The following is a 27,141-nucleotide window of genomic DNA, read 5'->3' as shown; positions in this document are numbered from 1 at the left end:
ACATCAATTCTAAGGTGGACAAAAAGAGAACCAAAAAGTTCAGTGAGTTTCCCAGAGTTATACATATAGAGGCAGAGCCAGTCCTGGAAACAAGAGATTCTTTTTTTTTTTTTTTTTTTTTTTTTTTTTTTTGACAGGCAGAGTGGACAGTGAGAGAGAGAGACAGAGAGAAAGGTCTTCCTTTGCAGTTGGTTCACCCTCCAATGGCCGCCGTGGCCAGTGCACTGCGCTGATCCAATGGCAGGAGCCAGGTACTTATCCTGGTCTCCCATGGGGTGCAGGGCCCAAGCACTTGGGCCATCCTCCACTGCACTCCCTGGCCACAGCAGAGAGCTGGCCTGGAAGAGGGGCAACCGGGACAGAATCCGGTGCCCCGACCAGGACTAGAACTTGGTGTGCTGGCGCCGCTAGGCGGAGGATTAGCCTAGTGAGCCGTGGCACCAGCTGAGATGCTTCTTTTAAAATCCAAAACCTTGGTTTTCTTACTCACTTATTTTACAATGAGATAAAGCACATAAAATACATAATATGAACATTCTATTTGAAAAGTCCCAAAGAACTACAGTACTTTAAAACAGTATGAAAAAAGGAAAAGTGTAAATTTTGAAAGAAAGAGAAGCTCAGGGTGACCAGGGGCCTGGGAATCTTAGATTTTATCCCAGATTCTTGCCTCACATAGAAATAAGGATTGTAGGCAGAGGTATTGCACTGTACACGAGTGGGAACATGATTTATTCAGCAGTAAAAGAAAAAACACACATTCATGTGTGAGTATGGGTCACCCCACATGCAGAAATACCCTTCAGGAGTGGGCCAGAGTGCTGTCCAAAGACAGACACAAAGAGGAAAAAAACAGAAAAGCACCCTCACCATGCTCTGGAACCAAAAAGGGCTCTCCCCTGTTCTCAGCCTCTTTTATGAGGTAGGGAGAGTACCTTGGCATGCATGCTGCAGTCTGAGAATTTTATGGTACCTCCACGTAGAGTTTAATATCTATATAATCTTGGCGTCTCCCCTTCTTGGTTCCGGATGAGACACAGGGGCATCCTGAGATGGTGGGCATTCTTGACTGTCAGGTAAAGAGAGAACATTATATCGCAGGGCTGTAAGGCTTCCAGCTCATTTGGACTTGGCTAGCTGCCTACCTATTCACACTGCATCAAATCTATCACATAGCTTGAGGTTGGATGTGCCTCCCAGAGTTCAAGTGTTGGAAACAGTCTCTTATGCAACAGGGTTGAGAGGTAGGACCTGTGAGAGGTAATTGGGTCATGAGGGCAGAACCCTTCCTGCTGTTATCACAGCAGTGGGTTTGTTATTTCTGGAATGGCATCCTCATAAAAGATGAGCTCAGTGCCCCTTCCCCCTCAGTCTTCATGCATGTGCAGGTGTGTGCTCTTCCATCATTTACAGAACAAACCCCCATACTAGTTGGAGGCATTGCTACAGGGCACTCAAACCTGGATCCACTTGCTGATGCGCATGAAGCCAGTCACTTCACTGGGGTAGTGGAAGAAAGTTGGTATTTATTGCAAAGTACAGAGCAAGGTGCTGGATAGTGATTGCCTAGTTCCTGGGTTCCCTGACAAGTTAGGAGGGATGGTTCTTAAATATTAAAATTGGGGCTGAGAGATGCACATTCAGTTCACATCCAAGTTCCTGGTTGGTCAGTGGTGCTCATGACCTTTCTTTGATGGGTCAGTGATGCCATGCTCTTGAGGGAATTTCTGGTGCCCAGGTGGGCTTCAGTTACATGTGAGTGGAAGTTACCTTCTGCCCCAGACCTAGTGTTTCCTTTCATGGACCTAGAATTCCCCTGAATAGCCCCCTCTGGACAATACTGGCCAACAAGATTTATCTTTTGGAGAAGCAAATGCTTTCTGGAGTTGGTGATTAGAACCTTGGAGGGCCAGCTGTTCCATTCCCTCACTCGAGTGAATTCCTCTTGATAAGTGGCTAATCCTAAAGGACAGACAAAGACACCTGGGGCTAAGGGATACAGAGGAGGGGCTGGGTCCTGTATGTACAAATCATAGGGGTTTGGGGCAGAATCATGAGATGTCTCCCATCATGCTCTGATGCAGCTTCTCCATCTGGGATCTTTCATCCTCCTGAACTGTGAGCCAGCACGTTTCTGATCTTTTTAAGTGCCCTCTCCTCAGGTATTCTGTTACAGCGGCACAAAGCAAACTGAAACCCAGCCTAAAGGGATCAGGAATCAGACCTGGCAGAGGAAGCCAATGCCAGGTGCATTTCTAGCAAATGCCTATGTAAGGAGAGAGCCACGGCAGATCTTCATTGGGTTTCTTTTCTTTATAGTTTGTAGTCCAACCCTGGGGAGAAACTCTTCTGGGAAAAGCCTGAGGGATGAATTTGTTGGCAGAAATGTGGTGAAAATGAAGCAGGCAGAGTAAGTAAGGGCACATGCTAACAGCATAAGACAGAATAATGATTGCAGTGCTGCCCCCTGCAGTCCCTGGGGAAATAACCCTGCCTCCGCTAACCAATTCAGAAACCTGCAAGAGGTGCTGACCTAGAGAGGTAATTTTATTTTTCAATGCAGCTTTGGAAGATTGGCTTTGTGTGTAGATTCAGAATAGCTCTCACTGGCTCATATAGATCCAGGGGCGTTTTCTGGCTGTGCAGAGCTGAGAGAAGATGAGCTCTAAAGTTGCCCAATTTGAAACTCCAGCTCTAGGTTTCCCAAATATGAGGTTAGATATTGGCACTAAAGAGTTATTAATACAATGTATAGGGGACAGCATTGTGGTGTAGTGGGTTAAACCATTGCCTGATGTGCCAGCATCTCATATGGGCAACAGTTAGAGTCCCAGCTGCTTTGCCTCCGATCCAACTCCCTGTTCATGTGCTGGAAAAGCAGCAGAGGATGGCTCAAGTGCTTGGGTCCCTGTACCCTAATGTGAGACTTGGATGAAGCTCCTGGCTTAAGCCTGCCTCCACCCTGGCTATTGTGGCAATTTGGGGGAGTGAATAAGCAGATGGCAGATCTCTCTCTGTCTCCACTGTCTATCCCTCTCTCTCTGTAACTCTGTCTTTCAAATAAGTAAAATAAATCTTTTTTTTTTAAAGGGATGTGTAGTTCTCATGATGGAGATACACCTCGGTCACCTTTGTGTATAGGTTTGAACCTTCAGACTCTGTCTCCAGGTCTCTGACAACTGTGTGTATCTGTGAAGCTGTCCATATGTCTAAAAAGCAGAGAAAATGCCCTCCTGAGTCCAACGCTGCCCCTGAAGACTGCTGTCACCTTGGTGAAATAGTCTCCCATAGGGAAGAGCTGGGGTTGGTCAAGGACGTATCAGATTATTTGAAGTCATATCATTTCAGTGTGGAATCAAGGATGCTCAGTTGCATGATCTTGACTTTTCTGTCTTTTTATGTGGAAGCAAAGGCGGATTGATCAATGTTACCATTATGAACATCATCATTTTGTGACCTGCATTTCAGGTGGCTGAAGTTTTTGGAACTGTCTGCTGATGTTACACCTACAGTGGCTGTTTCTGGAATGCAACAGGGTCTTTGAATGTTTACTCAGGAAGACAAATTCATGTGCAGCTCTAGGCCTACATCAAGAAATTGGATAGGCACCAAAAAATGAGCTATCAGTGCATCTCAAGGACCTAGAAAAACAATAGCAACCAAACCCAAAACTAGTAGGAGAAAATAAATAATTAAAATTACAGAAGAAATAAACAAAATTGAAACTAAAAAATTACAAAAGATCAGCAAAATGAAAAGCTGATTTTTGAAGAAATAAACAAAATTGACACACCATTAGTCCAACTAAACAGAACAAGGAGGGAGAAGATCCAAATTAATAAAATTAGAGGTAAGAAGGAAATGTAACAACAGACACCACAGAAATAAAAAGAACCATCAGGAATAGCTACAAAAAGCTGTATGGCAACAAACTGGGAGACCTAAAAGAAATGGACGGATATCTGGACACATACAACCTGCCTAAATTGAGCCATGAAGATATAGAAAACCTAAACAGACCAATGACCAAAACAGAAATTGAATCAGTAATAAAGACCCTCCCAGCAAAGAAAGGCCCAGGACTGGATGGCTTCACTGTTAAATTCTTAAGGAAGAACTAACTCCAGTTCTTCTCAAGTTATTCAAAGCAATTGAAAGGGAGGGAATCTTCTTTTGATGAAGTTAGGAACATCTTAATTCTTAAACCTGAAAAAGATACAACAGAGAAAGAGAACTACAGATCAATTTTCCTGATGAACATAGACATGAAAATCAATAAAATACTAGCCAATGAAATCCAAGACAGGTCCAAGACATCAGACAGGTCATCCACCCAGACCAAGTGGAATTTATCCTGGGCATGCAGGGATGGTTCAACATTTGCAAATCAATCAATGTGATATATCACATTAACAAATTGAAGAACAAAAATCACATGATTACCTCAACAGATGCAAAGAAAGAACTGAATAAATTACAACACCCTTTCATGATGAAATCTTTGAGCAAATTGGGTATAGAAGGAGCATTACTCAACACAGTTAAGGCAAGTTATAACAAACCCATGGCCAGCATCATATTGAATGGTGAAAAGCTGAAAGCATTCCCACTGAGATCTGGAACCAGACAGGAATGCCCACTCTCACTATTGCTATTCAATATAGTCCTGGAAGTTTTACCCAGAGCCATTAGGCAAGAAAAAGAAATCAAAAGGATACAAATTGGGAAGGAGGAAATCAAACAACGCTTATTTGCAGATGACATGTTTCTACATATAGGGGATCCAAAAGCATCCACTAAGAGACTATTGGGACTCATAGAAGAGTTTGGTAAAGTGACAAGATATAGAATCAACACAGAAAAATCAATAGCCTTTATATTCACAGACAATGCCATATATGAGAATGAACTTCTAAGATCAATCCCATTCACAATAGTTTTTAAAAAAACAAATCCTTTGGAATAAATTTAACCAAAAATGTCAAAGATCTCTACAATTAGAGTTACAAAACATTAAAGAAAGAAATAGAAGAAGACACACAAAAAAATGGAAAAATCTTCCATGTTCAAGGACTGGAAGAATCAATATCATCAAAATATCCATACTACTGAAAACAATTTAAAGATTCAATGCTATAGCAATCAAAATACCAGGGGCATTCTTTTCAGATATAGAAAAAATGATGCTGAAATTCATATGGAAACACAGGAAACCACAAATAGCTAAAGCAATCTTATACAACAACAACAACAAAAGCTGGAAGCATCACAATACCAGATTTCAAGGCATACTACAGGGCAGCTGTAATCAAAACAGCCTGGTACTGGTGCTAAAACAGATGGATGGATCAATGGAACAGAATATAATTGCCAGAAATCAACCCACACATCTACAACCAAGTTTTCTTTGACAAAGGAGCTGAAATCAATCCCTGGAGCAAGGGCAGTCTCTTCAACAAATGGTGCTGGGAAAATTGAATCTCCACATGCAGAAGCATGAACTAATACTCCTATCTTACACTCACACAAAAATCCATTCAGAATGGATTAAAGACCTAAATCTATGACTCAATACCATCAAAGTATTAAAGAACATTAGGGAATCTCTGCAAGACATTGGTATAGGCAAAGAGTTCTTGGAAAAGACCCCAGAGGCACAGGCAGTTAAAGCCAAACTTTACAAATGGGATTACATCAAATTGAGAAGCTTCTGTACTACAAAAGAAATACTCATCAAAATGAAGAGGCAACTGACACAATGGGAGAAAATATTTGCATACTCTGCAACTGATAAAGGATTAATAACCAGAATATATAAAGAGATCAAGAAACTCAGCAACAACAAAACAAACAATTCAGTTAAGAAATGGACAAAGGACTTACACAGGCATTTTTTTTAAAGAGCAAATCCAAATGGCCAACAGACACAAGAAAAAATGTTCAGGATCACTAGTCCTCAGGGAAATACAAATCAAAACCAAAATGAGGTTTCACTGCACCCCAGTTAGAATGGCTTTCATACAGAAATCAACAAGCAACAAATGTTGGTGAGGATGTGGGGAAAAAAGTACCATAATCCACTGTTGTTGGGAATGTAAACCGATACAACTACTGTGGAATACAGTATGGAGTTACCTCAGAAATATGAATATAGACCTACCATAAGATCCAGTCATCCCACTCCAGGGAATTTACTCAAGAGAAATGAAATCAGCATATGAAAGAGTTATCTATACTCCCATGTTTATTGCAGCTCAATTCACAATATCTAAGATACGGAATCAACCCAAATGCCCATCAACTGAAGACTGGATAAAGAAAATATGGGATAAGTATGCCATGGAATATTACACAATGATAAAAAAAATGAAAACCTGTCATTTGAAACAAAATAGATGGAAATGGAAAACATCACACTGGTAGAAACAAGCCAGTCCCAAATGGACAAAAACCATATGTTCTCCCCGATCTGTGATAACTAGTAGAGCACCTAAAAGGTAATGTATAGAAATGAAATTAGGGCCGGCGCCGCGGCTCACTAGGCTAATCCTCCGCCTTGCGGCGCCGGCACACCGGGTTCTAGTCCCGGTCAGGGTGCCGGATTCTGTCCCGGTTGCCCCTCTTCCAGGCCAGCTCTCTGCTGTGGCCAGGGAGTGCAGTGGAGGATGGCCCAAGTGCTTGGGCCCTGCACCCCATGGGAGACCAGGATAAGTACCTGGCTCCTGCCATTGGATCAGCGCAGTGCTCCGGCCGCGGCGGCCATTGGAGGGTGAACCAACGGCAAAGGAAGACCTTTCTCTCTGTCTCTCTCTCTCACTATCCACTTTGCCTGTCAAAAAAAAAAAAAAAAAAATGAAATTAGCACTTCAAAATGCAAGGAGTTTGAATAGTCCTCACAACTGTTGAGTAATCTTTATTTTTTTTCATACAACTTGTTGAACTCTTTACTTACTATAGAGTTAATCATATGTGTTTAAAGTTAATTGAAAATAGATCTTAGTAAAAAATAAGAATGGAAATACAAGAGAGAGGAAGAGAGGTGGGAGTATTGGTGGGAGGGTAGGTATGGTGGGAAGGATCACTATATTCCCAAAGTTGTATTTAAAATGCATGAAGTTTGTACACCTTAAGTAAGAGGTTTCTGGGGGAAAAAAGAAAGCTTATTAGCAAGTAAAAAAGAGATTTATTTACTTATTTATTTGAAAGGCAGAGTTACAGAGAGAGAGAAGGAGAGAGACAGAGAGATCTGCCATCTGTTTGTTCACTCCCCAGAGGGCTACAATGGCCATGGCTGGCCCAGAACTAAGCCAGAAACCTAAAGTTTCTTCAGGGTCTCCCATGTGGGTGCAGGAACCCAAGTACTTGGGCCATTCTCTGACAATTTCCCAGGCACACTAGCAGGGAGCTGGATCAGAAGTAGAGCAGTCAGGACTTGAACTGCACCCATATGGGATGCCAGCAAAGAAGGTGGTGGCTTTATCAGCTATGCCACAGCACCAGCCCTGGTTTCATCTGTTTTTAGGTGGCTTTCCTCAAAGAATCAACTTTCCCTGCAGCAAAAGTATTTCAATCTTGGAGTGGTTAACTGGGCATACCCCACTTACAGCTTTAACATTGTTGCTTTCAGACCCCATAGACATTACTCTCCCATGAGTCTCTCTCAAGGTGTGTGTGTGTAGGGGGATGGGCTTTAGCTTCCACATTAGGTGCTGCCTAATGAACCATTAGGTGCACCACTGAACCATGGATTCTGACATATTTGCTTTCTCTCTGGCCTGGTAATTCAGGAGTCATCAGAAATGGGGACTCCTCTTTTGTGATTGCATTAAATTCTCTTCATTCCATGTCATGGGAGAAAATGACTTCTCAAGGTACCATCATCAGGTCTATATTCCAGAGAGCTGGGAAGAGGAAAGAAGGAACAACACCTTCCGTAAGAACGCATTCCAAGGAGCCTAGGCACGGCTCCACTAGCTGTAACTTAGTCACCTGTCCAAACCCAGCTAGAGGGGAGGTGACTACAAGTAGTGTCTCAGGATCCACTTGCACAAGCAAATATTGGGAGTTCTATTACCAGTGTAGAACTGGAGGATGGATTTGTGGGAATACTAATGAACGCTGTGATACAGGATATTTGCTTGTCTGTAGGTGAACTCTGAATGTTCTGCCTTCTCCCCACCTTTTCAGAATTGTTCATCATTTTGAGCTGGAAACCTAGCAGGACATAAATAAGGAAAGTGAAAAGATCACAAACTAGTATCATCATAATACTTCCTTAAAGGGAGTGTTGACAGAAACAATTACTGAACTCACCTAGTAAGAATAGCATTTTTTTTTTTATAATTAGGTATTTGTCAGGGGTTCCAGTAAGTAATCCCAGGGGTTGGGCTGAGTATGGGAATATTTAATCAAGGCCAAACCTATTCCCACATTTCCCCACTTGTCTTCACTTGTTTACAGTCCTAAGTTTTCATTCAGATATATTTTGCTTTTTTCTTACATACACTTTTTTTGCAACCAACTTTGCATCATGTTTTGTGGGAGAAAATGTATTATGTAATCAATTTGTGAGTTTAAAAAAAGGCCAAAAAAAAAAAAAAAAACCAAAAAATCTTGTTATGAGTACTTCAAGTAAAATTCCTGTGATTTCAAGATAGTGGCTCAGTATGAGAGATGGATTTCATACAGGACAGAAAGTGGAGCTGATATTTGTAATGCATTTTTCTAACAACCATTTCAATTTAAATTAAACATATGTATATTCCTGTGATGAAGAAAGCAACACATGGGGCCAGCATTGTAGCACAGGGGATAAAGCCACTGCCTGCAATGCCGGCATCCCAAATGGGCATCAGTTTGTGTCCCGACTGCTCCACTTCCTGTTCAGCTATCTGTTAATGTGCCTGGAAAAGCAGCAGATGATGGCCCAAGTACTTGGACTCTTGCAGCCTATGTAGGAGTCCCGAATGGAGTTCCTGGCTCCTGGCTTTGGCCTTGTCCCCAGTCCTGGATGTTTCAGGCAACTGGGGAGTAAATCTATCTATTTCTAGATTAGAAATGGAGCAGCTAGGACTCACACCAGTGCTCTGATATGGGACCCAGGTGTTCCACGTGTGGCTTAGCCTGCTGGGCCTTAACACCAGCCTCTGGATTTCTAATGCAATCTTCGTGATAATCCACAGGTACATGCATTTTACTGAGACTCCATTAGGAACTTGGGAGCCAGGCACTGTGCTAGCTGTGCAATGATGTGCGTTCAGTCTGCTATGTCCCACTGCAACATGGCTTCATGTTCACTGGTAACATAAGGCTGCGATAGCTAATGCAGCTGTTTTGACAGATATGCTGATATCATTGCTGTGTCTATGAAGTCTGTATCCTTATTTTGAAGTACTGCGTATATTTCCAGGAGTCCATCATTTTCTGCTTGTCTGTAATTACAAGAATGCCGATAGCAAGAAAGCAAACTATTTAAGAATGTAAACCTCGGCCCTGCTCTAGGCTACGAAATTCATTATTATAACTCACACCTATTTATTGAGCAGATGTTATATGTCAGGTGCTTTCCTGAGCCTTTAGAACACAGCAGCAAGTTACCCAAGGCAATAAGTATATATAAATATATATAAACACACGTGTGTATGTACATTTTTAAAACAAAATCAATGGTTTTAGAAATGAGAAAAAAGTTAGATGATAAAGAACTCAAGGGAAAGGTTTAAGGTATTAAATAGATGACCAAGGAAGATCGTGTCTCTGTGAAGATCATGTCCGAGTAGATGCAGGAACCAAGACGGTGAATAACTGCACAAGCACTGGCACAACCCTGGAGATTTCTAGAGCAACATGCAGGTCGGCACTAGTTGGCAAGTGGTGGGTGAGAGGGAGGTCTGGATCTAGAGCGAGGGCTTCGCTGGCTGAGACTGGGAGTTTGATAGAAAGCTCTGCTGGAGGTGGAGCAGAGTCCACAGGGCGGAGGGACTTCAGATGGCTGTGCAGACTCCATGCGCCTCTCACACCTGTGTGTGGTCCATCTGCAACACCGAGTCACGTGGCCAAGCCAGCATTATGGCTGTGGATGATGCAGTCCTGCTCCAGGGAGGGGCAGGCAGCATTTGTGACTGGTAATGCAATCTGTAACAGTCAATGCCTGCTACTTTGAGGGTCCTTTTCTCTCCCAAATACATGCACGACACAATTCAGATAGCACTATTTAAAATTTAATTTTCTCAATTTTGAAAAAGAGTTCCAACTATTTCATTGGAACAAAAAGTTCAAGAAGGCCCCAATTTTTTCTATACTTAAATCTCCAGAGAAAGAATTAAGTAAAGTGAAGGTGATGATTATTTCTGAAGCTCTTTAAAAAAATTTTTTTAAAGATTGATTTATTTGAAAGGCAGAATTACAGAGACAACTTCCACAAACTAGTTCACTTCCCCAAATGCCCATAGGGACCAGGCTTGGACCAATTGGAATCCAGGAGCATGGAACTTCAGCTGGGTTTCCCACATGAGTGGCAGGTGCCCAAGCATTTAGGGCATCTTCCACTGCTTTCCCAGTTGCATTAGCAGGGATCTGGGAGAGAAGTGGAGCAGCTGGGACTCGAACTGGAACTCATACGGCATGCCCATGTAGCAGGAAGCTGCTTAACTCACTGCACCATGACACTGGTGCCTGAAGTTCTTTAAACATATGATCAAGTTGCCTTCAAAACAGGATGGCTTGAAGTTGATTTTTCACTGACAATATATGAGAAGTTGTGTCAATGGCTCATCTTTCCTAGTTTGCTTATGGCTTTTTGTATTTTGATTTCCTCCTGTAAGACAACAAGGATACTTTCTCTCCTTTGACTCCAACTGGAACTAAAATATGAGCATGTCAATGTTGCTCTGAGATGGTCCTTGTCATGCCTGTCCATGGACTTGTGGAGTGAAAAGAAATAGCTTTTATCTTGCCAAAATCTAGGATATTCATATGGCTTTTCTTCATGGCATAAGCCAGGCGACCTTGACGGATAGAATTACACATTTCAGGGGATTAATGCCAGGACAGACTGAGACTCCCTACTTGATGGTCAGTCATTAACACCATCCAATAAACATCAAGATTCTCTGGAATTAGAAAAAATTGGTGGTCATGGCTGAGGCCAAAATTAAAATCCAGACAAGCAGAAAGTCCAAATGGAGTGGTGTTTATATTGAGCTGAGCTGTCGCTCACAGATGACATCAGGCTGGGCCAGGCTGAGTGATGTCAGGGACTTAGGTATTGTTATAAGTATCAGTATTAGTTCTTGGTAGCAAGGCTGAGGAGTCTAACTCTAGTTATATGTACAGAGAAACACGTATGCAAATATGTTTATCATAGAATTTTTATTTTACTCAAACATGGAAATGACATGAATATACAGTTTCAGAATGATTGCTTCTATGGCATGATTTGCTTATATGGCATAGATTTACTCATATTTTGCTAAGAAAATATGTTGTATTGCTGAAGTTACACATGAAAATACATGTAGGTATATATGTATGTGAATGTATATGTACATAACATATGTATGTGTACACACAAGCATGTGCACACACACAAACACACACACATGGAGTTGAATCTCCATCTCTGGGGGTTCCCCATCAGTGGATTTAATCAACCACAGAGCAAAAATATTAGAGACAAAATTATATCTGTACTAAACATGTACAGAGGTTTTCCCTCAACATTATTCCCTAAATAATGTAGTGAAATGGCTACATGCCCACAGCATTTGCATTGTATTCAGTATTATATGTTATTTAGAGATGGTTTAAACTATATGGGAGAATGTGTATAGGTTGTGTGCAGACACTGTGTCATTTTATATAAGGGACTTGAGCATCCTCAAATTTGGGGGTCCATAAGAGTCTCTGGGGCTACCGAGATGCAACTTCTTGTCTTACCCAATGCAGAGAAAATGAAAGCAAAAATTGCTAGATGGCAAGAAGGCAAAATGCTGAGATTTATAGAGCCATAAACTGATGGGCATGGGAGTGATTTTAAATGATTCTTGGTCCTTTTTACTGAATCTCATCACTCTCTAATGTATGAACCTAAGTATTTAATACAGAAAAAAAAATAGGGTTTATAGGATTTGACAGGTAGCACTGTATGGCTGAGCTTAGAACAACAAGATTTACTTGAGGGAGAGCAGAAATTAAACGTGATGTATTGGATTAGCAGGGAATTTCAGTTGGTGTTTTTCCACATGTTGCCTCTCAGCCTGGGGATTATCTAAGCAGCAAACATCATATATACAAATACAAAATGTCCGTAAAGTGTTTAAAAGAGAAAATCTGAGTTCCCACGTACAAGACACATGGCAATTTGCTCCTGAACATTACCAGTCTTTCTTTGTGCAACTTGGAATGAGTCTCTTTCTAACTCCATATTAATCCACTTCATAATCTTATAAAACCTGCAATTTATCACTTAAAAAATGCCACAAGCTTGCTTTCTTGACTCCAGCTGGAGTCTCTGGAAACATGTCCTTAGTGGCTGAAGGTGTGACATGCTGAGGTTTAATTTTATGCTATTTATCAGCCTGGTCCCTGATTCCTTTTGCTTCCAATGCTGTGTGGGTAAAGAGAGAGATTTATCTTGATTTGCTTAATATTAAGCCTCCCAGATTGCCTGTGCAGTCCACGTACAGCTGCAGCATTGGTAGTGGGTAACTCTGAGTAAGCTTGGCACGTCTCTGCGGTCACCCTTCCTGCACTTTCTCAATGCCAGCTTTGTCTTCATTACAGGAAAGCCACCACTCCTTATTTTTTGTGCGTGCTGGATCCATGCGTTCAAGGAACGGGTGTTTTGTTTTTTAATGATAATATCGGTGTATTATCTTAGTGTAGAGTGAGTAGCTTGATGAGAATGTGTATGTGCATGTGTTACCATTTTGCATTTATAATACCAATAATACATACATGCGACTTGAAAAATATGAAGAATGCAGACCAATAGAAGGTAAAAGTAAAAGTAACACACACTCACAGAGATGACATCAGGATTTTGGTGTATGTCATTTAAACAGGATTCCATTTGTGTAATAATGTATACTTTTTCCCTGAAATATGATCAGCCTACAGAATTGTTCTGTAATTTGTTTTTAAATCTCAACTTACTAAATAATGTTTGTCACTCATGATCACATTTATAAACTATTTTGAAATTATTCTACATGTATTTGTATTTAAAATGCAGAGGTCAGCAATCCATTACAAAACTCTTGCCTGTTGGGTGAATAGATATCACATATCGCTATTACTTTCCCTTGTTTTTCCCCCTTCTCCATCATACTGCTTAATCCCCAAGATTTCCTAGTGGCACTTTCAAAATGAGTAATGATTTTGCCTATCCGCATAAAAACAAACATCAAACAACCTACTTATTTCAGTTAAAGATAAAAAGAAAAGGAAATGAAACATTGTACTTCATCATATGCCAGGATATATACCAGGAACTTTAAATGTATCAATTACCTTTTATCTTCATAACAACCTGGAGCATAAAATCCTTTGGTGGCAGAAAGTTCATTGAGCACCTACCATGTGCCCAGAGCTGTGTGAACTCTGTCCAGCTGTGATACGAATTGGATCAACTTGGCCATTTTACCAAAGCAAGGGAAAACGGGTTGCACAGGTTCAAAACAAAAAGCACTGGATGATTGTACATACGGATTTTGATTTTTCATGACACAGTCCAATGCCACTTACTGAAGTGTCTGTAATATTTGACATTTGTTTTACATTGCTCCATGACTAACCCCTCTCAATATAAAATTTAAGAATCTTTCTGAAAGTAAAATTTAAAATTTGATTTCTAAAAAGCCATATTTAAGGACCTCTGATGGCTTCTCACTCCTCAAGGAGCTGGTTTCAAATCCTCAATAATGTGCAGAGACCACTGGGACCCCGTTGCCCTCGGTTCCCTGATACCATCCTCATGTAGAGTTACTTTTCTTTCACCTCACATGACATATGTGTTGTCTCAATAGCTTCTGTACGTCCCTTCTATGCGTTCACACTGCACATCCAAATTGTCACCACCTCCAGGAAGGCCTTCAGATTTTCCCCACAGAGAATAATCACTATCCCCTGAGAGTTGTTCCAGCAATTTTGCCACATCTTTATGATCATGTGCATCATAATAGCCTAATCTAGACAATTACATTTCAGTTTCCACTAGAATATGAATATTGGAAAATTAAGACTTGTGTTTGGGCTTCTCTCTCTCTCTTCCTCAAAGTTGAGCCCCTTGGCTGTCATGAGTCAGCACTAGCAGCTGCATCAACAGCATGGAATACCTTGAGGTTGGATTCCTACTCTGACCACAGAATATGAAATGACTAAACCTATAAAGAGAATATTGGGCAGCTTCAATCTACAGCTGTCTCTTTAAGGGAAAGTATTTTTGTGCCAAATGATGATGCCAATTGTGTCCTAAACCTTATTCTCCACTGCGTTCTATTTTTACTTTAGGGTTGATATGAAAAAGATGAGGATGTAAGACAAGGGTATCTCCCCACTCAAGGACGATTCAAAGAACCTGCCAGCATTTACTGTGCTCTGAGCTCCGTGCCATGCACACCACTCTGCTGGACAGCAGGAGATGACCTAAGGAACAGTCCCCCTGCTCTGCACCAGGGCCTCACCTGTAGCTTCTCCATTCATCATTTTCTAGATCTGGTAAAACCACCAGTTGAAAGTCATTCCATGTCCCTTTAATAGAATTTCATTGACATTTGAGCCACTTTTGATTCCTCTTTATAAGACCCTTTCTTTCATGATTTTAGAAACAGGATCTTTCCAGTGAGGGAAATGAGAAATTCATTTCAGTAATATCCTGTCTTTTGAACTTGATTTCCTCCTAGGAACATGGTTTTGGTTGTACTCATACTTAGATTTTCATATTTTTTTCAAATTAAGTATTGACTTTCAAAAATCAAAACTCAATATTTATTTACAATAAAATTGTATCTGATGAGAGAATGCCAACATGTTTATTCATTGCCTTACGATGACATTTAAACTTCCTACTTCCAAATATTCCATAATATACTACAGAAGAGCTGTTATTTTTTTCTAAAGATGTATTTCTTTACTGGGAAGAGAGGGGATAGTGAGGGGGAGAGAGAGGTCTTCTACCTGCTGGTTCACTCCCCAAATGGCTGCAACAGTCTGTTCTGGGCCAGACTGAAGCTAGGAGCCAGGAACTCCAAACAGGTATCCCACATGGGAATCAGGGACCTCAAGTACTTGGGCCATCACCTAGTGTCTTCCCAGACACATTAGCAGGGATCCAGGTTGGAAGCAGAGTAGATGGGACTTGAACCAGCATTCCAATAGGGAATATGGGTGCTCCACATGGCAGTTTAGCCAGCTGTGCTACAACCAGGCTCCCAGCCATATATGTAAGCATAGTATTGAATTTGTTTTCACAATGATGAAAGGATGTGTTACATGCATGATAAGGTAGGGAAGGCAGTGTGGAATAGCAACCCTTTGAACATCGTCTGGCAGGTCTGAGGAAAGAGTCTCTTCTCCTTGCTATAACCCAAGACTATGTGTGGGGAGAACATGCTTGCCCTCTCTCATGCCACACCTGCTTCTGCTGAACCCATTGCTAGCTTTTCCTAGGAGGAACTTGGTACTCTGCCTAATCAGAGCTAGAATATTGTGTAAACCACAATAAGAAGCAAATGGAGTCACTATGACTTTAAAAATGGTTGCTGTTACTGCTTCTTTCTGTTCCACTTCTTTCCTTTAAAAAAAAAGATTTATTATATTATTTATTTGAAAGGCCTAGTGATGTAAAGAAAAAGAGAGTGAACCAGCAAGAAGGAGAGAGATCTCTCTGCTGATTTACTCCCCAAATGTCCACAAAAGCCAGGGCTCAGCCAGGCCAAAGCCAGGAGCCAGGAGCCTCATCTGGGTCTCCCAAATGGGTACAGAATCCCAAACACTTGGGCCATCTTCTGCTGCTCCTCCAGACACATTAGCAGGGAGCTGGATCCAAAGCGGCTTAGCCAGGGTTCCAACCGGTGCTCCTTTGTGGGATGCCAGTGTTGCTGATGGTGGCTTAAACCATTGCACGCTAACCACTTCCTCTGTGTAGGCAGCTGAGAGTGTAGGAGCCTAGCAGAACCTCCAGCTCTCGCTACCTCACCCAGCTAAATGTATTTGCCCTATGCCTATCTGTAGACGTTCTCTTTTTCACATCTCTCTTTCTGTCAGGTGTGCAAAGCTTTCGTTGATCCCATTTCCTGTGCATTCTCTTACAAACTGTACTCCCAAACTTCTGGCTCTTCCTCTCATTATTCACATGCATATGACCACCAAACAAAGCACGTACCATTTCACTTGCTAACCCTCCCTTTCCTCAATAGAATATAAAGTCAATGAATAGACAGGAGTCTGTTCAACTCCGTAATGCTAGTCTTTGATATCTGCTTATCCAAATGGAGGAGTTAAATCAGGTTTCAAAACTCAATGTATCCCTGACCTTTCAGGAAGCTAGAATGCTTGAGTTGATTATTTCTCTCTTATGATGATGTTGTGTTTTATATTTTTAAGTGTTTTCCACTATCACTTCATTTTTTATGGATTTCACGTGTATGTCCACATGTTGTCTTCTTCTTTGGAATATGATTAGCAAAAAACGTGACAAGAAGCATGCAACAAAGGGGCCGGCCCTGTGGCACAGTGGGTTAAAGCCCCAGCCTGCAGTGCTGGCATCCCATATGGGCACCGGTTTGAGTCCTGGCTGCTCCACTTCCAATCTAGTTCCCTGCTTATGTGCTTGAGAAAGCATCAGAGAATGGCCCAAGTATTTGAGCCTCTGCACCCATATGGGAGACCTAGAAGAAACTCCTGGGTCCTAGCTTTGGCCTCGTCCAGCTGTGGTTGTTGTGGCCATTTGGGGAGTGAAACGGTGGATGGGAGATCTCTCTCTCTTTCTTTTTGTGTCTGTCTCTACCTTTCTCTGTAGCTCTGTTTTTCAAATAAATAAAAATAAACCTTTTTTTTTAAAAAAAGCAGACAATAAACAAATGTTGATTGAAGGAATGTGTCAATGAGTAAGTATCTTTGCTTTTCAAAGTAGTTAAGTACATATACACATCCACTTTTGAATAGGTATTCAGATTATAATAATAGTTGCTATTATTATAATAGCTGCTTTTAAGCAGATTGTGCTTTATTTTACATTTCCACTTTATTTTTCTAACTGAAATTGCCTTGAAAGGTTCTACCAGTCCATGCTAACTATGAAATCCCATGCCTTCATCTTATACTCCATCCAATGACCTTTCCATAACCATTTGAAACATGCAATGCCAACTCCTTTTGAAGTTCACTCTTCTCCTGACTTCTGTCTTATGTCTTTTGGGACATTGCATAGAAAATACCTAAATTATGTTCATTGTGTTCTCAGTACCCTGCTCTGCCTGTTTATAACCCCACTTTAATTACCAACCACCCAGTTTGTCTAGATTAAAATCTTAGCATAATTTTTAATATTTCCCCTTACTCCCACACCACATCCTATTATTCAACAATTTTGTGTATAACCCATGTTATTTGTTCTTTTTTTTCTTCTTGAAGTCCTTATCTTTTTAGAGCAGCTTTAGGTTCTCTGATTTCTCTTTATGTTGAATTCCTGTCATTTCCGGCCATGAATTATCAAAATTCCTTCTTAATTGGTTATATTAGCTTTCATTTAGTTGTGTCAGAATTCCACATCCTGGTAGTTTACTCAAACCAGTTGAGATTTATTGACTTATTATGTCAATTATACACCATACAATCACGTTGCACAAAAAAATAGCCCTAAAATCTCAGTGGAAATTTGATTTTGCTTTGCTCAGTGTTTGAGGTGGCCTGTCACATCTGATGCCATCTGGCTTGATGGCTGACCTGTGACTTGGGCTGTCTCTCAACTTCCAGTGCACTAGCTTGGGTTTGTTGTTATAGTAATGACGTGAGTTCAGGAGAACAAGTTGCCCGAAGTCTCTGGAAAGCCAGTCTCATTGCTGGTATGTGGTAGCTTCTGCCGCATTCTATGGGCCAGAGCAAGTCACGTGCCTGTCCTGCACTCCAGGAATGGAGACTAGTTTCTGCCTCTTGATGGGAAAACTGAAAACTGAAAACTCACACTACAAAGGGCACAGGTGAAGGAAGGGGAGGAATTGGGAACATTTTCATACCCAGTCATATAGGCAAAAAATGGGAATAGGGTGGAACTAGTGTTAGGAGATTAGATATAAAGACAATTCTATCAGCAACCACTGTCTCTCTCCTCTTCAGTCCTAACCTGCAATTCTCAGCCCAGCTTATCCCACAGGACTTGGACTCCAGTTGCTTGTGGCTCATGCTGATGGTAAAAGCTGGTTCTTCTGCAGCTGCAGCCTCTGACAAGTGTACTCCAGCAGAAAGCCCAATATTCTATGCCAGGCACACATACCCAACTCTCTGATCCCTTGTAGCCCGGGATAGAGGATGTTATAATTAACTCAGATAGCTAATTGTCTGAATCCTTCCTCTGACGGTGTCATAGAACATCCTAAACTGTGTCATTTATAGAGAAGAGGCTTATTTAACATACAGCTGTGAAGGCTGGAAGTCCAAGATGTGTGACCACATCTGCTCTCCTTCCTGGGAAGTGCCTCATGCTGTGCCATGCATGGCAGAAGAGTGGAAAAGCAAGCAGATGTGTGTGGAAGAGGGGAGGGACAAAAGGGCCCAGACCCTTTATAACAGCCCACTCTCATAAGAACTAACCCGTTCTACCAGAACATGCCAATCCTTCCTAAAGGTCTCACCTCCCAACACCTCTACATGGCTAATAAAATTTCCCCATGAGTTTTGGCAGGTATAAACCACATCCAAATGGTAATATTGACTCAAGCAAGGTATGATGCCCTATGTTTCCAGAACCAGAAGGAAAAAGGAATTTTTTAGTACAAAGGGGAAGAAGACTGACATGAGAGCAAAGTAACAGGACCTGGTCTCGTGTGATTTGGCTCCTTTACCTTCTCAAGCTACACAGTACCACTGCACATACCTCGGATGACAGGTTTCTTCATGTCTTTTCTCAGCTTAAATGCCTCCAATGTCGCCTTGTTGACCACAGTTAAAATGCAAGCCTTTAGCACAGTATGCAAGATGCTTCTCAATTTATTACAAATATATATATATATATATATTTTTTCTTTTATCTGCTCCCTTTTCCCTTGGTTACCTAAAAGTGTCACATATTTTAACCATACTGACCTATTGACCAAGAGAGAAATGTACCAGGAAATTTTGCCAAAGTTTCAATTAAATGTTTATTGTTAACTCAGCCCAAATCTAAATCTCCTGTGTTGTTTCTTATCAGACCTTTCCAACAATCAAGGAAGTGTGACTGAATTATCCTATATTTCTCTTCCCAAACTCCTAAGATTCTTTCATGATTTACAAAGGATGTACCCCTCATATAGAATATCTTTCCCCTCTGTTTAGTCTCTACTTGTACAATCCTAATTATTCCTCAAGTACTGGGGCAATAAATTGCTCACTTAGCTATTTTTTTGTAATCCCTATCACCCTGTATTCAAATTACATGTAGTTTTAAGTATCATTCCTTTCTTTTTTAAACAAGATTTTAAAAATTTATTTACTCATTTGGAAGGCAGAGAGATTAAGAGAGCACTCATTTGCTGGTTCACTCTACAAATGCCCACCTGAGTCCAAAGCCCAGAGCTGGGAACCCAACACGGGTCTCCCACATGGGTAACAGGAACGGAAACACCTGAGTTGCCACCACTGTCACCTGAAATCCACACCTGCAAGAGGCTGGAATCAGGAACCAGTAAAGTATGGAACCCAGTCCCTCCAGGATGGGATGCAGTTATCTTAACTGTGGTCTTAACTGCTAGGCCAACACCTACTCCTGGCAATCTTTTCTTTTTTTGGTTTTTGACTCTCTGTGTTTATTTATTTATTTATTGTTTGTTTGTTTATTGTTTTTTACTTATTGGAAAGGCAGAGTGATGGGAGAGAGAGAGAAAGAGAGAGAGAGGATCATTTATCTTTTGGCTCACTCCCCAAATGCCCACAGGAACTCCATCTGGGTCTCCCATGGGGGTGATAGAGTTCCACCCTGTTGACATCCAAGGTGTGCATTTGCAAGAAAGCTGCATCGGATGCAGAGGTAGGAATCAATCCCACTTACTCTGATATGATGTGCAGGTGCCCCAGGCTTTGGCTTAACCTTCAACACAATACCTGCTCCTAACCCTCTGTGTTTAACATGTCCAGACCATATTACCTGCAGAATAATTCACAGTAGTTATTTTGTGCAATACTTAGGTGCATATAAATGTAATGTCTGAATACAAAAGGTTACTACGTAGATTTAAAAATATTTGCAAACCTTGGAAAGAAAAAGCTGTTTCAATCCCAAACATTAGAACAATGATGAGTGATTGATGTAAAATATTCAGTGCTCTCCAAAAGCTCTTAAAAATAGCAGAGTTTAATGAAGCTCAAAACTAACTTTTAAACTTTGTCTTTAAAATTTCATTATTGTATTAGTTATGAGATATTCTGTCCTCTTGTACAAAACCTGTGCCACTGTCTTTTGAAATTAAATATCTGATATTTCCTCTTCAGACTAATTCAAATGTATCCTCTTTGTAAGCAGAGATAGATGCATTTTTGCTTTGTTCTATAAGACCATACATGCTAATGATAAATGAGCAGAGTCTGTGGTTACATTTGTTCTTATCTCCTTTGAAGCAGAAATCTGGCAGTCTCTTATCTAAACTTTAACAAGTGGAGATAAACCTTGATAGAAAAATGTTTCTGGACTGCCATCGCTTTTAGCAAGAGTAAACTATTTAAACTAAAAGCAGCTGTTTGATTTTTTTCTAAAAAATAAATCTAAAAGTAAAATTCTCTCCAAAGAATGACACACAATCCAATGTAGCTTTCAATCAAGCACAGATGCAACTGTAGGGCTCATTTATCTGTTATGAATGTAAGGCTATTTTAGATGAAGTTCTTTTGGCTTTAAAACTAAAGTGGTTATTGAAATAATGTTCCATCTACTTCATTAGTATGATCAAGGAAGTAGGGCTAATGTTGCAGTGTAGGCTATTAAGCTTATAAATATCTGTATGTTGTTTTTCATAACAGTTGATAAGTCCATTTGCCAGATTTTAACTTATACTCCAGCCACTGGGAGATCCCAAGAAAGTTCTGAGGGTACATTCTTGGCTCCTAATGAGGGAAGACAATCCCAGAAAAGAGTTCCTGTTCCCATCCAGAAGGAAATTCAGAAGAAAAGAAATCCAAGAAGAAGAGAAAAATATAAATACTAGCAGCCGGGAAGTCAGAAAAAAAATTTCTACATTATGATGGGAGAAATTTATGTTTTCAAAGATGAAAACTGTGGACCCAGTGTGGTCCCTCTTGTTCCCAGCCAGTGTGCTGCTCTGACTTCCCAAGCTGAACTGCAGACACAAATGGAATCTTTTCCTCTTTCTTTCATGCTCATCCTTTGGGATATTTTAGCAATATTTTTATTGTAGATGTATTAGGTGGATGTTTAATAAAATATATTGTGGCTTTAAGTTGTTTCATTAGTTGAACTCATAATTCCTCCCTCCCACCTGACTCCTTCTCTCCTTTCCCCTTCCCCTTTCTTTCCTTCCCACCCCCCCTCCTCCCTTCCTTTTTTCCTTTCTCCTTTCCACAGTAAAAGAGAGCATTATTACCATTGGGAAAAAGAATTGTTCTCCATTACTAGTCAGTAAATTTAAAACATGGATATTTTTGTATCACATAATAAGAATGTTAATTTAAACTAAGTTGCTTTATACTACAGCATGTACTCTGAATCATTCCTTTCAAAGAAAGAAAGTCACAAAATTTGACTTCCAAGTTCCTGTTGCACTTTCCAACTCTTTGACATTTGGCTCAAAAGCACATTTTATCTTTAATGATAGTCAAAGTTTACTTTAGAACTGAAGTTACATATTTTTTCTTATTTACTCTTTTGAGAGAGAGAGAGAGAGAGAGAGAGAGAAAGACTGACTGACTAGGTTGGGGGACAGTTCCCATCCACTGGTTCACTCCCCAAAATGCCCACAATGACTGAGACTTGAACCAGACCAAAGCTGGGATTCAGAAACGCTATCCAGGTTACCCCTATGAATGGAAGGAATTCAATTACTTGAGCTGTCACCACTGCCTCTCAGGGTCTCAATTAGTAGGAATTCAAGTGCTAGATCTGGGTATGGAACTCAGGTACCCCAGCGTGGGATGCGAGTGTGTTAACCACCATCATCAAAGGCCAAACACCTGCTCCTAAAGTTACTTTTTATTATGCACTTGAAATGTAAAGATTCTGAGCTGTGCATGTGAACAACTGATTTCTCCTTTGGATTTTCTTGGGTAAATTTATTTATTTGTGAATTTTCCTTATCTTTGTCCTTTGGGAGACTTCCATCTTGGAATAAGAGTTTCTTGTGTATTGACAGCAACACTCAGTAAATGAATTTGAATACTGCTCCTAATTTAAGACTATGGAACAGTTTCCTTGCCACAGCCCTGCATGTCACCGTTCTGATTTTTCTAACTAAAATTATTGTGACAGTTGATAGCAGTGAAGGGGCAGGGTATGTTTTAATCAGGAGGATTGGAAGGAGGTACAGAACATTCACTGTGAGGCAACAACAGCAAGAAAAAGAAAGCTAGAAGCATCCCTCAAAAAGACGTTGCTAAGATTTACTGTCACCACAGCTGAAGTTGTTGAAAGAATTAGCCTCTTTAAATTATAGTGTTAGAGAGAGAGAGAGAGAGAGAGAGAGAGAGAACTCAGGGTTTCCTGGTACTTTGTCTCTAAACTTTCCTTAGGTATTAAATACACAAAAATGACCTCATCACAAAATAGTGGCCTAAATAAGCCCAGTTTCAGAAGTTTTATCTAACTAGATGGAGAGATCTACTTTTTCTTGCTCCTTCAAAACAGAAGTAGGATTTAGTAGAAGAGAGAGCTTTCGGGAGTAGCTCTCCTGCAAAGCCCTGGGTTTAAAGGAAAATTGTTTTTGGAAGTATCACAGGCTAGTTCCTGTTCTCTGCTTTCTTCAGATAGCTTGACATCCCTTGAAGCAGTCTCCTGGGTTCAACAGGGGGCAACTCTTCAAGTTGATTCTTGGCATCGTTTTCATTTGCTCATTCTTTCCTCTTTCTGCACAAATTTTAATTTATTTTTCACCTTGACTAGTTATCTTCTATACTGTTCATTCCATATCAGTTCCCAGGTAAAACACTGCCCCATGGCTATTTCCTAAAATGTTCTACTGTTTATTCCTCAAGCCCTTCGTAATTTTCCTGTAAGCTGAATAGATATTTCTCTGTCAACACACAAAGACTCACTCTTCACACCTCCTGCATGCTGGTGGTGGATTGATGTTGACACTGGGCTGGGGGATGCACTGATGCCTCGAAAAGCCTCTCACTATCAGTTCTGATTAATCAAAAGGGATTATATTCCATATGTGCTCCCTAGCATTCCAATCAGTAGACTTAAACAACAGCATCACATCTTTCTTTCAATTTTATGGTTTAATTCACCATGGCCTGGTACAATATTTTATACGATGCAGAAATCTCTATCTTGTGTCTTGTTGACTTTTTTTTAACACATTGTCATGTCTCCTGTGGTTAAAAAATTCACGCTTTTGATATTTTTTCCAAAGTACTTAAGAAGATCTAAAATTATTTTCTGAGTACAAACCTAGATCTAATTGCTGATGCCTAATGCCTCTATAAATTCTGAATTGCATTTGAAATTAAATATTCTGTTCTCAAAAACAGAAAGTATAATGAAGATATTTTCATGGTTGCTTCTGCTTTAGAGTGTATGCATTTTACTTTGCACATATCTGAGTGAAATGTAGTTACCAGAGGATTCAATCAGGTCTTACCTTTGTTTGGTACTTTCTAAACTCTTTTAAGACATTAGCATTTGGAGCTGGCACTGTGGCATAGTAGGCTATACCTCTACCTGTGGCATGAGCATCCCATATGGACATCAGTTCAATTCTTGGCTGCTCCTCTTCTGATCCAGCTCTTTGCTTATGGCCTGGGAAAGCAGTCGAAGATGGCTGTAGTGCTTGGATCACTGAACTCACGTAGGGGACAGGGAAGAAGCTCCTGGCTCCTGACTTTGGACTAGCTCGGCTCTGACCATTATGGCCAACTGGGCAGTGAACCAGTGGATGGAAGACCTTTCTCTCTGTCTCTCCCTCTGTCTGTAACTCTGCCTCAAAAATAATTAATTTCTTTTTTAAAAAGATATTAACATTTATGCGTAGTGTAAGGGACATATTTACTATGAATGTGGACACAGTTTCCCAGTTTTATTCCAATATTAAGCAATGGTATTTTTACAAAACAAACTGTTTGGACTTTGTGTCTCTCCTCTATTGAGAGATAAAAAGATTAAAGATTCTTGAGAAACAACCAATTAAACAGTGCCTCTGCATTTTCCAAAGTTTTTTTTTTTAGTTCAATAGGTTATTACTAGAATAATTAACAATAATTTTAAATTAACTTTGTTGTATTTAAGGACATCATATATTCAAATGTTAAATGCCTGGAGAGTAAATTCACAATTAAATTCTTGGGAAAATGTATCATCACATGTAAATTAATATATTTTTGTCTACTGTGACACAATACTCATTGACCATCTGTGGTCTTAATTTTCAAGAAAATTATAAACATATTTGTCATTTATTTGTTGGTAATTAGTTTGTGTAGGGGCTTAGCAATGCCTTTATCCATGGTTTTAAATTTATTTTTAAAAACTTTTAAAGATTTATTTATTTATTTGAAAGGCAGAGTTACAGAGGCAGAGGCAGAGGCAGAGAGAGAGGTCTTCCATCTGCTGTTTTTTTCCCAAATGGCTGCAACAGCTGGAGCTGGGCTAACACGAAGCCATGAGCCTGGAGCTTCTTCCTGGTCTCCCATATGGGTGCAAAGCCCAAGGACTTGGGCCATCTTCCACTGCTTTCCCAGGCCATTGCAGAGATCTGGATTGGAAATGGAGCAGCCAGGACTTGAACCCAAGCCCATATGGGATACAGGCACTGTAGGTGGCAGCTTTACCTGCTATGTCATAGCACTGGCTCCTATTTTTTAATTTCTTAAATAACTTCACCCCAAATCTTACTGGAAGATAGTTTAAAAAACAAATCATAGAAATTAATGAATTCCGAGAAAAATAAAATATATACTATAAATATTATCAGAGATAATTATTACCAATATGTGAAACTTTAGCCCTGTTTTGGAGAGAACAGAGAATTGTCTGAAAAATATTCAGTTATAACTAGTGATAACATCTAATCTTTATGTTGAGAATTAATATTTGGCAAAGTGGATAGTGGCTGCCCTTGCTAATATATTATATATGTGTGTGTGTGTGTGTGTGTGTGTGTGTGTATACTAAACAAAGATTTGTACAGAGGAAGAATCAGTGGTGCTTGTTGAGAATTTCACTGGTAGTGCGAATGTCACATAAATATTTAGTAAAAGGAAACCCGAGGTTGCCCGTGAGCATACATCTGCTACTGAAGAGCCATAGCTCCTTGTCGCACGTCTTTCCTTGACGTATGGCAGGAAGGAATGTTTAGAAAAAAATGGAAAAAAATGTAAACTCCTAACAAACATTAAAATTGTGAGTTCATCAGAATACAAGCATGCCCCATTAAAAGATTCTGGAAAAAAATATCTGGAGCACACATGAGCAAGACAGCTGTTAGGTTGCTGTGAGGTTAAACAGATTTATAATATCGCCATTGTACTCCCTGCATGTTAATATCAGGGCCTTCTTCAGAGAGATTAATATTAATGACATTACAAAGAAAACAAGTGTGTCTTTCTTTGAAAAAAAATCAGATTTTGCACATCATTTTTGAATTGACTCAAAGTGTAAGAGTATTTAACTAAGAGATGTTATTTTAGGCAAGACTGAAGAATGCTTGAAAGAAATCCAAATGAGAAATGGAAAGTATTAAAAGATTGCTGCTACTTTCACAGTCATACAAAAAAAAAGCAAATTATCCCTTTTCGTACATTAGATTCTTTAATATGTTCTCACAACAGTCTTTTAAAGGCTATGAAGACAGCGAAAGCAAATTCCAAAACCTGAATGAGGTGCAAAGATACAGTCTGAGAAATGTAACTCTGAAGGTATTTATTTCTCAGAAATCTATTTAAACCATTATGAATTTAGAATATTTGCATAGTCTCTCGCTCTTTCTTCCCATTTCTCCATTTTGCCCCACCTCTCTCTCTCTCTTCTCCTTCCCTGTCTTTCCACACTCCCTTCCTGCTGTGTTCCCAAAACGATTTAAGGCACCTTATATGGATACACATGAAAATTAGAAGCTAACTGTCAGGGTGTAACAGGAAAACAGAAACTGCTCTAATCACGTATAATAAAGTGAATTCCATGGAAAAATTGTTTACACAGGCGATAGACGGGGGAGAGGGCAAACCCGGGACAATGAAGCAACACAGACCTCGGCAGCAGCAGGAGGCAGCTGCCATCCTTTGGCTGAAGGGACTGGGCTGTGGGGCTGTGCCAGCAGAACATGGGGACTGCAGGCTCCTTGCAGGAGCCAGAACCTCCGCAGGCCCATCTGGCAGGAACCAGGGCATCCACGAAGCCGCAGCTGCTGATCGCATCCCACAAGAGAGAGGGGAGGGGTGAAGCCCTCTAGTTCTCCCATCCTCTGGTCTCTAGTCACTGCAAAGTTTCTCTTATTGGCTGAACACAACGGAACATAGCTGAGGGGAGCTGGGGACAGCAGCCTGCAGGGCTGTGGGTGCAGGTCAGGAGGACCCCAAGCAGATGATCATGGACATGGGGAAAAGCCCAGGCTCGGTCCAGTAACGTAAATGAGACACGGATGTGAGAGAGAATTCCAAAGGAAAACAATGACAGCAGCCTCACAGAGAGCAAAGATGACAGGGTTGTTTGCAAAACTCTGACTCACATATCACACTAGCTTGCTCAGTGGAGGCAGCCAGTCCCCAAAACATCCTAACTAC

At 40.5% G+C, this 27,141-nt stretch overlaps 1 protein-coding gene across 1 annotated transcript in view; it reads left to right on the top strand.

The window, feature by feature from the left end:
• The window catches only part of LOC100348313 (cadherin-related family member 4), a 233,772-nt gene that overhangs the window by 2,557 nt on the left and 204,074 nt on the right, over nt 1-27,141 (top strand). The window lies entirely within an intron of this gene.

The sequence above is a fragment of the Oryctolagus cuniculus genome, chromosome 3 (genome assembly GCF_964237555.1).
Source record: "Oryctolagus cuniculus chromosome 3, mOryCun1.1, whole genome shotgun sequence".
In the NCBI taxonomy this organism is placed as follows: domain Eukaryota; kingdom Metazoa; phylum Chordata; class Mammalia; order Lagomorpha; family Leporidae; genus Oryctolagus; species Oryctolagus cuniculus.
Note: the sequence above shows the minus strand (reverse complement) of the source record. Positions and strands in the feature narration are given on the sequence as shown.